The sequence below is a fragment of the Gossypium arboreum genome, chromosome 10, assembly GCF_025698485.1.
Source record: "Gossypium arboreum isolate Shixiya-1 chromosome 10, ASM2569848v2, whole genome shotgun sequence".
Lineage (NCBI taxonomy): Eukaryota > Viridiplantae > Streptophyta > Magnoliopsida > Malvales > Malvaceae > Gossypium > Gossypium arboreum.
In genome coordinates this window covers 9,132,781-9,146,686 of record NC_069079.1, presented here as the reverse complement: position 1 = coordinate 9,146,686, position 13,906 = coordinate 9,132,781, and the positions used below count along the sequence as shown (strand labels likewise).

Here is a 13,906-nt window from a genome sequence, read left to right as displayed (position 1 = left end):
TAGTTTACACCCATTAGATACTTGATACTTGATATGTATTATCTATTTTAGTATAATGACATGATTTAAATCAATTTAGAACACTTAAGTAACTGTAATTTATTGTCAACTTTAGACTTCAAGAACTACGAAATGGATAAGAGTTGGATGAATTTGTCAAGGATAAGCAACAACTATCGAAATGGAGTACAAACTTTTCCGAATTTTGCATTTCAAAATGCAAGCTAAGAGAATATGATTCTTTGCCCATGTAAGAAGTGTAGCAACATCAATTGGCATATTCGTGAAGTTGTCTACGAACATCTAATTGTTGATGGCTTTATTCGGAGGTATAAAACTTCAACGATTAATCCGGCTTATCCTCATAATGCTTACAAGTCTGTTAGAGAAGATGACATGGAAGGTATTTTGTAGGATGTATTTAATATGTGCAGTCATGGTTTGCAATCATTTCCAACTGAAATTATTATATCCAATTATTGTGATATTGGTGGAAATGCTTTTACCGAAACGAGAAGAAGTGTACTTGATGAAGAGCTAAATGGAGAAGTGGCAAAATTCTACAAGTTACTTAATGGAATGAATGAAGAACTTTATGAGGGATTTAAATTTTCAGAACTGTCCTTCTGCATTCGTCTTTTTCACTTAAAATATTTGGGAGGGTGGCTCGGAAACTCTTTTACACTGCTATTAGAGTTTTTGAAAGATATGTTTCCGTTTGCAAAAATCTCTCATTAATGCAAAGATATGAAGAAACTGATAAAATATTTAGGCCTTGAGTACGACAAAATTCATAGTTGCCCAAATGATTGCATGTTGTATTAGGGTGATTGGAAAAACCAATAGTCTTGTCATATTTGCAGTGAATTTCATTGGATGAATAAGAATACAAAAGATGTGAATAAGGATGAAGGTGGGGCATAGTTAAGAAAGAAGAAAATAAAGATTTTACAATATTTTTGATCGCATGATTTCATGATAGGTTTTAAATATTTATAATTACTATTTCTTGAACTAACTATTATCGCGATGAAGGCAAGCGTACCTATCGAACAGTAGTATAGTTTTAGCAAGACCGGATTGTCGAACCCAAAGGAACTAAAAGTACTAGTAGTGACTGTCTTTTTATTATCTGGCCTAAGAATAAAGAGGTTTTTGTTTTAATTAACTAATTATCTAAACTAAGAACTCACAGAGAAATGAATTGGGGAATTTGCTTTTGGGGAAAATCGATTGACTTAAGACAATACCTAAGGAAAAATCCACCTAGACTTTACTTGTTATTCTGGCTCCGAATCGGACGATTTATTCATTCAACTTGTTCCGTAGAGATCCCTAAGTTATGTTATTATCCCTATTCAAGACTAATAACGTCTAATCCCTAGATTGAATAACCGAGACTTTTCTCTAATTAACACTCTAGGGTTGCATTAACTCGATCTATGGATCCCCTAATTAGGTTTCACCCTAATCTGACAAAATCTTGTCACCCTATTTCTAGACGCGCAATCAACTCTGCTTAATTATGATGAATGTACTCTTAGACAGGGTCTATTCCTCCTCTGAATAAGAGCTTATCTTGAATCAGTATCCTGGGATATCAAAACAAGAATTAAGAACACATAATTAAGAACAAGTTAAATATTTATCATACGATTCAGAAAATAATAACAAGATTCATCTTAAGTTTTATTCCCCTTAGGTATTTAGGGGATTTAGTTCATAACTAAATAAGAAAACATCTCAGAATTATAAAGAATACAAAACATAAAGAAAACCCAAATCTCCTGAGGGGAAATTGAGGAGAGATCTTCAGTCTTGATGATGAATCCGGCTTCTGAGATGGATCAAACGGCTTCCTTAGAGTAATTCCTTACCCCCTATTCTCCGTGTCTCTTTTCTTCCTCATCTAGGGTTTATTTATAGGCTTTGGAATGCCTAAGAGCCCTCAAAATTGGCCTTTTTTGAATTGGATTCAACTTGGGCTCGGTAGGGACACGCCCGTGTTCGATTACTTTAGGTCGTGCTCAAGCCTGTCAAATTGACACGGCCATCTAGGATTTCTCGTTCCTTTCGCTCTCATATGCTCTCCTAGGTATAAAACATGAAATCAAAGCATTAGGAGCATCGAATTCACCGATTCTAATGGGAAATCATCCATAAAATGCATTAAACATGGGGCAAAAAATGTATAAATTACGGTTTATCAATTTTCCACTAATACTAAGGTTTCAAAGACTTTTTCATGTCATCAAAGACAACCGAGTCTATAAGGTGGCATCATGATCAACGAACCGATGAAGGATTATTAAGGCATCCTGTGGATTCTTTAGCTTGGAAATCATTTGACAGTAAATTTCCAAGCTTTGCAAGCAATCCTCAGAATGTGAGGCTTGCGCTAGCATCTGATGGATTTAATCCTTTTAAAATCATGAGTACTTCGTACAGTACTTGGCTTGTAGTGCTTGTTCCTTACAATTTGCCCCCGTGGATTTGTATGAAGCAATCTTCTTTTATCTTATCTATGATTATCCCTAGAGAGAAAGGTTCCGAAAATGATATTGACATTTATATGCAGCCACTTATTGAAGAGTTGAAATAGTTATGGATAGGTGTTAAAACATATGATGTCTTGAGAAAGGAGAACTTTTATTTATGTGTAGCTTTGTTGTGGACTATTAATGATTTCCCGACTTATGCCAAATTATCTGGTTGGAGTACCAAAGGACGTTATGCTTGTCCTTGTTGTACAGTGCAAACATGTTTGAAGTGGTTATATAATTAGAAGAAGTTCTCTTATGTGGGGCATAGTCGGTGGTTAGATGGAAATCATAGATTTAGATTTCAGAGGACTCTATTTGATGGTACTGAAGAGAGGTTGGTGGATGAGAAGTGAATAGGGAAAGGTTTTCTAAACTAACTTCGATGCCCCCTTAAGCTTCCTTTATCTCCTTTTTATAGGAGAATTCTTGAACTCTATTTAATTTTCTTTAAATCCCGCACGGTTTTTCTGATAAGGATAATGTCTCATCATTGATTTGACATGGTTACTTTCATATTGCTTCCTTTTTTGTCTGCATCTGGATGTCGTTTTCCCAAGTTGCTTTCTTGGATGTCATTTTCCCACGTGGCTTCCTTTTTTATTTTCACTTGGATGTCCTTTTCCCAAGTTGCTTCCTTGATATTTTAATTGGTTTTCTTTTCCAATTGGCTTTTATCCTTCCTGAATATTAACTAGATTCATTTCCTCCATTTCATCTAGCTGTAATGAATCTATTGATAGTCTTGGTGAGTTCTAATTTCCCCATGTATTCTTGATTTCTTCTATTACGTGTGATAGAAAATCATCAATCTTCATGTCAGCTATCTTTTTTAATAGTTGCACGGTTCGTCTCTATCATCTTGAGTGTTTCCAGTATCATATGCCAATATTCTTCTTCAATCAGTCCATATGCTATAAGTTATTCGTTGAAGTAAATATTGGGCTTTGGTCATTAAATCTGTTCCTGTTTGGATCTGATAATAATTGGGATTATTATAACACTAGTCAATATTTTTTGTCAAGTGTCTTTTTTCTTCTTTAATTCCTGAAAGGTTCAGACCTCCAATCATTTTTTAATGATCCAAATTTGATATGGCTGGTAAATTTATTCTTTTCAGCTATACCAATAAGACTACTAATATCAAGATGAAAATAATAATAAAAATCATATTAATATATTATACGTAATAATATAGATTTAATAAATGAAGAAAAATCTTTTAATAAATGAAAAGAAAAATCTTGAACTGTTATTTCTTTAACAAAACCCTTCAATACTACTTATATCAAATGGTTCATGATCAAGTCTAAATTTTATAGTAGGGAATTTTTCATTTAAATCGTTTATAAAAACACAGGCTTGTAAAAAATAGTTTGAAAAAGCTTTTTGAAATTGAACTTGTTGTTTGCAGATAGCTCCATTTATCTTTGTAAATATTTCCACTGGTAAAATTTTTTTGGCCTTATTATATAAACATAACCTAAACATTTTATTCATAATAGGGCTATTTGTTCCTTAGTAACAAAATACTGACATATATCAAGAAGATTGTTTATCTCATTAATATCTAAATAATTGATTTCTAATTCTTCCCAATCTCGATATAAAATAGATTTTAATAATAAATCATGAGCTTCTTGTTCTTTAGTTGTTTTTTCAACTAGAAATTGTGAAAGCTTAGTAAGAGCTCTCTTGAAATTAGCTCTTTGTTCAGTAATATGGGTTTTCCATATATAATTAATAAAATTATATAATTCTGATGCTAAGCCTAAATTTTAAAAATCTTTTATTTCCTGAATTTATTGTGGTTTCAACAAATTTTCTGATGCACAAAATTTTTCTACTCCTTTTATAATTTCAACATAACTGGCTTGATATGCTGAATTTGGATCTTGAGACCAAGGGAATTGACTTACCGGTTGTGGTGCAAATGATAAATGAGTTCCAACTGGTTGTCTTACCATTGGTTATGGAATATAATATCCTTGGTTAGGATAAAAAGATACTTGAGAAGATATTGTCAAAATCCTTGATTAGGATTTGTCGATTTGAATGTTTTCCTTTGTTGGGCCTTTTATGAGCAGTAGTCAATTCACTGGCTTTTTCTAGACTCTATCCATATTGCATGCTAAGATAATTAGCAATAATATTGTTAGTTCCTTTTACATATAAAACTTCAAAATTAAAAGTACATAATTCATTATACCATCTAATTCTTTTAGGTACCGTTTCTAAACTTTTATCAGTAAGGAAATGTTTGATTGCCTGATTATCAGTTTTTATTATAAGATTTTCAGGTGCTAAATATATAAGAAAGTTTTTTATTCCTCTCTTTATTGCTAATAATTCTTTTTCATATACGACATAATTAATTTCATTTGGTTTAAATTTCCGAACTATATCCACATAATAATTCTTCTTTATTTATTGTTCTAGCTTTTAAAATACAACCCCAATAATTTTGTGAGGTGTTTGTTTCTAAAATTAATTTATCACATTGTTTAGGTAAATAAACTTTTGGACTTTGATTAATTTCAGATTTTGATTTTTTTATAATTTTCGAGTCTGTTTTAAACCGGATAAAGGGTTTATCGCCATTAATTTAAAATGATAAAACTAAGTAATGAAAGTAGTTATAATCTAATTAACATTTATTACTTAAAAAATTAGTTAAAATAATTAGAATTGAAGTAAAAGTTGTTTATCTACTCCTATTTTCTCTAGATTGAGCACATATCTTGTACAAATTAGATATTCAAAGCGAAAATAGACAATTCATCAATTCATGTTATATGAATACAATTTTTATTATGCCAACTCTACTTCAACAAAATTTGTTGCTAATAGAATAAATCTTGATCAATTAATCTATTCAATTATGTACTTCATATTATGAATCATATGACTTATACTAAATAGGATTAGATAGGCTTTTACCCTCTTCGAATAGAGGTTAGATAATAGATTTATATATATAGATATGATTAAAGAGATATTTCAATCTTTCAAAAATCATGCAAGAACAGTACATTTGATTAGATAAGATGAAAATACCACATAAATGGGGGTGTATTAAACATGAAAACGATGGATTTTATATTTATCGGTACTTTAAAGGACTGATATTTAATATCGAAAAAGTATTTAATAGAATTTTATAAAATGAAAAAAATGCTAATTGATTAAAATAAAATTATTATAAATAGAAATCGAGATTGAAAAATGCTAATTAGTGCTTATAAGCATTGAAAGTTAAAAATATCTTAAACCCTTATGCCTCGAACACAACCTAAGCCCACAACTTGAACCTACATCCCTACCATATGACAAACAAAAACTAAAGGTGTTGCATAAGGAGAGAGCATATAATAACAGCTTTTGAAGATGTTTACCCATATGGAAAAAATAATTATATCCTAAATGTAAGGGCCCAATTTTGCCTGGCCCGTTTAAACAAAAACCAAAATAATAACAACAGTCCATTTTACCACAAGGCCCAAGCAAAAAACGGCCCAAAACACAAAATAACTCAGAAACCCTAACAGCTTAGGGTGTTGCGCCTCCATGTGCGCCCTCGGCATGCTCGGCCCCCGAGGTTCGGCCCTCCATTCCCCCGTTGCACCAAAGCGGCCATGTACGTCTCGTTGACCTTCGTGCGCCTACAAAAGAGAGCAAAAAAGGAAACAAAACAGGACCACAAGGCAGAGAGCAGAGACGAGGCAAAAAAGAAGCAGAAATAAACAATAGCAGTAACAGGAATAAAATGCATTTTTCTTTCTTTCTCTCTCGGCTATATAAGCCCGAAAATAAAACGTTGTAAAGATACGAACAATAGCAATCAAAAAAGCAAAGAAAACCTACAAAAAGGTTAAATCTCCGATTTTATTTTCATTGTTTTTCATTTCGTTTTTATTTCTTTAATATTTTTTTTATTTCAATATAAATCTGTTAAAACGAATGGGGGTGTAAGACAAATAAAAAGAAAAAGGAGGAGGGAACCTTACCAAATCAGCCTCGTGACCGCGTCGTCGGAGCTTTCTTCTCCGTTCGGCGTGGTCAAGCAAAAAGGGAGGGTTGAGCCCTTGTCTTTCGGCCTTTAGGAATATGTCTCCAATGAGCATGAAAAGGAGGGCTAAGGGAGCGCATCTTGGTGCATCGCCGGTCACCAATGTGATGGTGGCGCGGTGGTCGGATGACTGCAGTGATGGGTTATTTTCTAACCCTTAGCAGAGAATGAATATGGGGGAAAAGGGGCAGTTTTCTGAATTTTTTAGAAAGGAAAACAAATGGCAAAAAAAGAAATGGAAAACTAACCTAAAAGGAAAAGCAAAACGGCATCGTTTTGCGTCAAGGAAACCGATGCTAAAACAGCCTCGTATCGGGTTATCCACGCGCGACCCAACTCGCTCCAGGGGGTCCGCGTGTTTTCAAACCATTGGGCTATTTGCCACTTTGATCCTTCTGTTTCTACGCGATTGTCTACTTAATCCTTTTTTTCTTTTTAGTTTATTTTCAAATTTCGCCCCAGGATTTTGTGTCTGATTCATTTTAATCCCGCGTTAAACGATGCGCAGAGAACCCAAGGAATAATTTCCTGATTAGTCCCCAAATCCCGCGCGTTTTCTTATTTTGACGCTGCGTTTTTATTTTATTTCAGTCTTTTACTTTTGATTTCATTTTTGTTTCAAATTTACCCTAAATTAGTTTGATTATAGTTTTATTTCTTTATTCATGCTTGATTCTAATCCTCGTTGTTATTTATTCCTTTAACACGTACATTATTTATTCTAAATGGTCTTATACTTCATCTGTTAAATATTCTATGAGTCATTGGATTGTTTTATTATTTATCTTAAATCATTCTACTAATATTCATTTTAAGTGTTTCCACATATTGCGTATTTTAAACTATTGTCCATTTTAAATTATATACATATTGTCTATTTTAAGTTATCGTATATATTATTTATTTTGGTCTTTATACACATACTTTTACTTAAACGGTTTTTATACATTGTTTTATCCCAAATTTTCCTTTTCATCTCATTTATTCTAAATGTTTTATACATTGTTCATGTTAAACCACCTATATATATTTTAAGTTTGATATATTATTTTGTTATACTTCTTATATATATAAACGATTTCAAATTCTATTGTTATATATCGCAAACCTTTTATCATTATTTACCTTAAGATTTCATATATATTACTTATATTAAAATTTTTTGCATATTTCTTATATGTTACATATTTTCAAAATTGTTTTTACATATTATTCATTCTAATTTTTTTATATATATGCTTTATTTTAAATTTTTGTGTATATTATCTATTTTAAAGTTTTATAAGTATTACTTGGTTTAAATTATTATTTACTTTAAAATTTCTTATACATTATTTATTTTAAATTCCTTTTACATATTATTATTTTGAGCCTCTTAATATGTATTTTAAATTCCTTTATATATGTTATTTTGAACTTGTCTTATTCTTATTTAAATTTGTCTTATACAACTTATTTATTTGTTTTAAATTGTTTTACTATTGTTCATTTTAGGTTTTTATATAGTATTATTATATATATATATGTTACATATTTTAATGCTTTATATATAGATATATATCCTCTCTTTTAAATTGTTTTGCATATTATTAATTTTAAATCTCCTTTTTCACATTATTTTAACCTCATTATCATTTTAAAATCGTTGTACATCTTATTCATTTTTATTTGTTTGACACCTTTTAAATTATTATCAAATTCATTTGTCTTTAATTTTTAATATTAATACCTAAATGATGTACCTTGTGTGATTATTGCCATTGCATGTATTATGATTTGTTATTTGTACTTTCATATTATTGTCATTTATTTGTGTAATATTTTTATTCACCTATCATTGCTCCATGACGCACTATATTTTTATGTCATATCATCGCCCCCATGAATCAAGCCTCGTTGCATTTATCCAACTTGAATCGTTTTTCTAATCTAAATAAATATCTACGCCGTTTAAATATCGGATTCGCTATTATTCAAAAGCAAAATTTCAAAATAAGGCAATGTTTCGCGTTTTGGAACATCGAGGAATTGTGCCCTAACTTACGGGGTTTCGATTCTCTCGTTGATCCTAAATAGCTAAATATCCTTTAAGTTTTAAAATGTATGGAATTCCGATTTAAATTAAAGACGACCTTGCGCTCAGGAATTCATGGTATTGTGTCCTAACTTACGGGATGTGATACTCCGATATCTCGAGATAAGGAAATCTTCAACAATCATTTTGAGCTAATTCAAAATTTTAAAATCGATGTTAATAAAAAGGATCGTATTTCAAATTTATTCCCGATTTTTAATTTTCGACATTAAGACACTAACTAATCAATTCGGTACAAATTTTTGGGCGTGTCGAGGGTGCTAATCCTTCCTCGCACGTAACCGACTCCCGAACTTGTTCTCTTAAATTTCGTAGACTAAAATGCCGTTTTAGTAAACCAAAACGTTTTATTAAAACAAAGGTGATCCGATCACACCTAATAAAGATCGGTGGCGACTTGTTTTGATTTTCATTTTCAAAAATAGATCGATTCCCGTTTTTTTTTAGAAAAATGGTTTCGACACTACAAATGGTTACCAATTACTTTTCATAATCTGAAATTGATAGGGGTTGCGCGAACGCAGTGGGGACGTATCAGATATTAAACTGATAGAAACAGATACTACTCTTGATCTTAGCCAAAAGGTCGAGAAAAGGATCAATAAATGTCTAGATTTATATTTTATAATGAACCTTCGCCTCACCCTTTGCTTGTGCTCTCGATATGGACTTGGAGTAGGTCTGAACATTTGTTGCTATGGACAGAATGTAAATGATTTTTTCTGCACCCCCACATGGGATGTTGGTGATTTTGCACGTGAAAATGTTTGGATAATATAACAGTAGTTCACTTATTGCAGCCTATACTGATCAAAAGCTAGAGAAGTATGTAGATTAGACCTGCAACTACGCAATGGTATTGGTAAGCCATTAAATAAAACAACAATTTGAAAAATGTAACGTGTGAAGGGATAAGATTCTGTTTGTATGGTTTTGCAAAGGCTCAATCTTTACTTCGGGAATTTTGAAATTAATTAATTATTTATTCGGAAAAAAAAGGTTTCAAAGCCCAATTTCAGGGGCATCGTTACCATGACATAATCTTCAATAGGTAGATTTGTAAACATCTTTATTTGTGAACATTCTGAATTGAATTATTATCTTAATTTCCTTTTTAAATTATGTTTGTCTCCTTACCTGCCCGCCTGGAATTTTTGGGAGGCTACCTTGGTGTTCTTATAAGTATGCTTGACAGTTGAAACCAACTGATTTTTGCCTCTGACCCTACTAAAGCTGTAGAGGATCGTTTCCTGCTGGTATCAACTAAAGCATGGAATGGTCACAAGGTTCTCTCCACACTTTACACTCTTTTCCGAGATTTTGAATCTGTTTATCAAAATAGAACAAAGAATAATCCTAGGGGCTGCGCGAACGCAAGCCCCCATTGCCACAAATTATAACGTAGGCTCTCCCTCTTGGGGAGACCTTAAAGCAGCACCCCTCCCAAGTGCAATGGAGGTCACTGCTCTAGGCCATGAGTCTTCGTGATCACTCATTGACCCCGTCCAGGTAAGTATGTTTTAATGTTGCTCTATCCTCTCTCCTTATACACCACCCTTATGTTTTGTTTACCATATGCTAGTAATGTGGGGTTCAGGTTGCATTGTGGGCATAAAGATCTAGATTATTAACATTTCCCAATCTTGATTTCTGTAAATAATAATATTTTTTATTTTATCGACATTATTCTTAATTTTATAGTGATGTGTTAAATCATTCTCAATACCAAATATCAGTCTTTTAAAATATCCATAAAATATAAAAAATATATTCATTATTATCATTTGTAGTTGGTGCATAGAATTGCCGTTCAATCATTTAATTGGCTTTTCAATTCTACATTCCAATCATTTAAATTGAATCTAGAAATTATTTGATTTTAATTTTTTTCTCTTTTACTATCATTGAAAATCTTATAAGCATCTACCGTTCGAAGTTTTAAGCATAGAAACAATGCTTAATATGTGTATTGTACAAAGCAATTTTGCCCAGGTCCATTTTAACCTAAACCTACCCCAACCCAAACAAGGGCTAAACCTACCCAACAGCCCAAAACTAAACAGACCCTAACCCACTTACATCAGCCCACTACCTAAACAAATTGTGGTAAAAATAAAAAAACCCTAACCCCCCTAGCCGTCGTTTCTGTCCCATTGTCCATGCCAGTCGGCCACCTGCTCCACTGTCAACTGCTCCTGCAAAGAAAAGACAGGATTAAATGCGAAAACAGTGAAGAAAACAGAGATAATATTGTAAAATCGGCTATATAAAAGCCTAAGAGATTAGATTGTGAGAAAGTTGGATTTTCTTTGGAAGGAATACAAACAATTGATTTTTTAGAGTAATCCCCAAAAACACAAAATTACAGCAAGAGTTTGAAGAAAAAAAAAAAGAAAACAAAGAAAATATTTAAGGGTATTTCCTCTTTTATTAGCATTTTCTCTCATTTATTTTGAAACCATACATACACACCTATATTTCCTTTTCCTTTTTCTAAACGGTCATATACACATACAAAGATTTCATTTTTATTTCGATTTTTTTGGTTATATATATATATATATATATATATATATATATATATACTAAGTATAAAAAAGGGGGCATAAAAAGGGTAAAAAATCTCACCTCTTTGGATTTTCGGCCACAGCAGGTGAGCCAGCCATGGCGGGGACGGTGGAGGTTGGCCGGCTTCTTGGCCGGGATCTGGGCTGACCCAAAGAGAAGAGAGAAGCTTTTTTTTTTGTTTTTTTTTTTAAACTTGGGGGAGAATGATTTCTTTTAAAAAAATTTTAAGCTTTTATAATGGACCAAAACGGCACCATTTTGGTCGGTTCCTCAGACGTCAAAACTACGTCGTTTTGGGGAGACCGACACGACCCGACCCAGTTAAGCTAGGATCCGCATGTTTTATGAAAATGGGAAATTTACGCGCGCAATCCCTTCCCTTTTTTATCATTTTACAATTAAGTTTGTTATGCTTTTTAATTTCGCCCCTTTGATTTTGTTTTGTTTTGTTTTCATTTTGGTCCCGTGCAAAGCGCAACTTTTTGGAGGGAAGGGAAAATTTCCTTTTTAGTCCCCCTGTCATTCGCGCACTTCAAATGGGTCCCTTCTCTTACTTTTATTTTTGATCTGGCCCTAGAACTATGTTTTTGTTTCGATTTTAGTCCTTTTTTCGTTCATTTTCATGCCTTTATCGTTAAATTAATTATTTTCAATATTAATATAATTCTTATATCATATTTAATATTATTTTTATTATTATTAGGTTTATTACTATAGGTATTGTTATTGTTTTCTAATATTATTATTAGACTTATTATTTGCTACTTTTTTAATATTATTAATATATTCTATTTACTTTTTGTACTTCATTATAATTATTATTATCATATTATATTTAGTATTACTTTAATATTATATCAACTATTATATTTTGTTATTACTATTATTATTACTATTACATTATTAGTACATTATTTTTATTATTTTCTTTTTATTGTAAATATTATTATTATTATTATTATTATTATTATATTATATTTTAATATTTTTCATTATTTGTATCATTATTTTCATTATTTACTCTTATATATGTCATTTATTTATGTATTTTTATTTCTTTATTTTATTTTTCGTTATCTTTGATCCGTAATTAGTTCGTGTGCTTGCTAATCCCTTTATGCTTGTCTTTTATATAGTTTTCTATTAATGCATTTATTTTATTTGCACATATCATCATCGTAGCCTGTTTTTTGCATTTTATTACAAATTCATGTTATATTAACCTTTATTCGACACAAAAATGATTCTTTTGCAAAGGCAATATTCGGTATTTAGAAATTCGAGAAACTGTACCCTAACGTATTAGGTTTCGATTTTTCTTGTTTAATCTAAAAAACCGAATATCCTTTTTTTTAAAAACAAATATCTAAATTTTAGACAAAAAAACTTATTCTCGAGAATTCGAAATGTCGTGTCCTAACGTATTGGATGTGACGTTTTGTTATCCCAAGATAAGATTTTCTAAAACAAGGTAATGTTTGATGTTTCGAAATTCGAGGAATCGTGCCCTATCGTGCTGGGTTTCAATTTCTCTTTTGTCCAAGATAATTGGATATTCCTTTAGAATTTCATTTGTATTCTCTAAATTCTGAAACAAGACAATGTTTGATATTTAGAAATTCGAGGAATCGTGCCCTATCGTGCTGGGTTTCTGTTTTTCATTGGACTAAATAATTGGACATCCTTTTGTAATTTTCAATACATAAATTTTTGGAAGCTAAAAATTTATCGTGTTCTCAAGGGAATAAAGTATCGTGTCCTATCGTGTTGGATATGATGCTGCATTCTTTTGAAACAAGAGAATTTTGACGACCAACTTGAGCTATTCAATTTTTTTTAAAGGAACTATATTTCAAAAAAGAAAAGCTTCAAATCTCAGACATAATGACAGAACTTAATCAATTTGGTGCCAATTTTGGGCGTGGTGAGGGTGCTAATCCTTCCTCACACGTAACTGACTTCTGAACCTGTTTTCTAGAATTTCGTAGACCAAAATCGTTGTTTTAGTAAAAAGAAATATTTTATTAAAATAACCAAATTTCTAGGTGATCTGATCACACCTAAGTAAAAAGTATCGGTGGCGACTCCCATATTCGTTTTCGTTTTCAAAACCAATGTCGATCCCCGTTTTTAAACCCAAAAAAAAAAAGGTTTCGACATGTATATAACATTTACATTGCTTCACACACATGGTGCCGTGTTCTCCAATTAAATACCACGTAATCAAGATGGAGTTTGGAATTTGTACACTAAGGCAGTTGTCTTTCTGAAGCTGATGGAGGATCTTCATCAATTAAGTAAACTGGGAAGTATTGGAGTTGGATAAATGCTTGACTAATCTCAGAGGAGGACTTGAAGGCATCGAGTGTCTTTATGGTGGCATTCTTGTGAATGTGTCATGGTGTCTTTATGGGGTTGTTCCGCAACGCCAACAGCATGGCTAATGCCGAATTTTGATCGTGCTCGTGTGTTTTGCGTGGTGGTGATTTTTCTCTAATTGATTTTTAGAGCTGTTTTTATGCAGCTTGTTTTATATGGTTTACTGGTGTTTTCTGGTTTTATTTTGGTGTATTGTTTTGGTTGGGTTATTTTTTATGTTGTTTTATCTTTGTAATCCCACTGTTTTCAGTGGTT

The 13,906-nt window shown here is 31.8% G+C and overlaps 2 long non-coding RNA genes, 1 other non-coding gene and 1 pseudogene across 3 annotated transcripts; all 4 read right to left on the bottom strand.

Moving 5' to 3' along the window:
• Positions 1 to 5,952: 5,952 nt before the first annotated feature.
• On the bottom strand, positions 5,953 to 6,835 carry LOC128281394 (uncharacterized). The gene is made up of 2 exons (XR_008271601.1): positions 6,548 to 6,835; positions 5,953 to 6,202 (listed from the first exon to the last, which is right to left on the bottom strand). It is a non-coding gene; the product is annotated as an uncharacterized LOC128281394 (long non-coding RNA).
• Positions 6,836 to 9,171: 2,336 nt separating this feature from the next.
• LOC128283041 (U2 spliceosomal RNA) lies at positions 9,172 to 9,303 on the bottom strand (annotated as a pseudogene).
• Positions 9,304 to 10,060: 757 nt separating this feature from the next.
• LOC128283114 (U1 spliceosomal RNA) lies at positions 10,061 to 10,221 on the bottom strand. Its single transcript, XR_008273455.1, has one exon. It is a non-coding gene; the product is annotated as a U1 spliceosomal RNA (small nuclear RNA).
• A 352-nt stretch (positions 10,222 to 10,573) lies between these two features.
• On the bottom strand, positions 10,574 to 11,471 carry LOC108488986 (uncharacterized). Its single transcript, XR_008271600.1, has 2 exons — positions 11,333 to 11,471; positions 10,574 to 10,893 (listed from the first exon to the last, which is right to left on the bottom strand). It is a non-coding gene; the product is annotated as an uncharacterized LOC108488986 (long non-coding RNA).
• Positions 11,472 to 13,906: the final 2,435 nt, after the last annotated feature.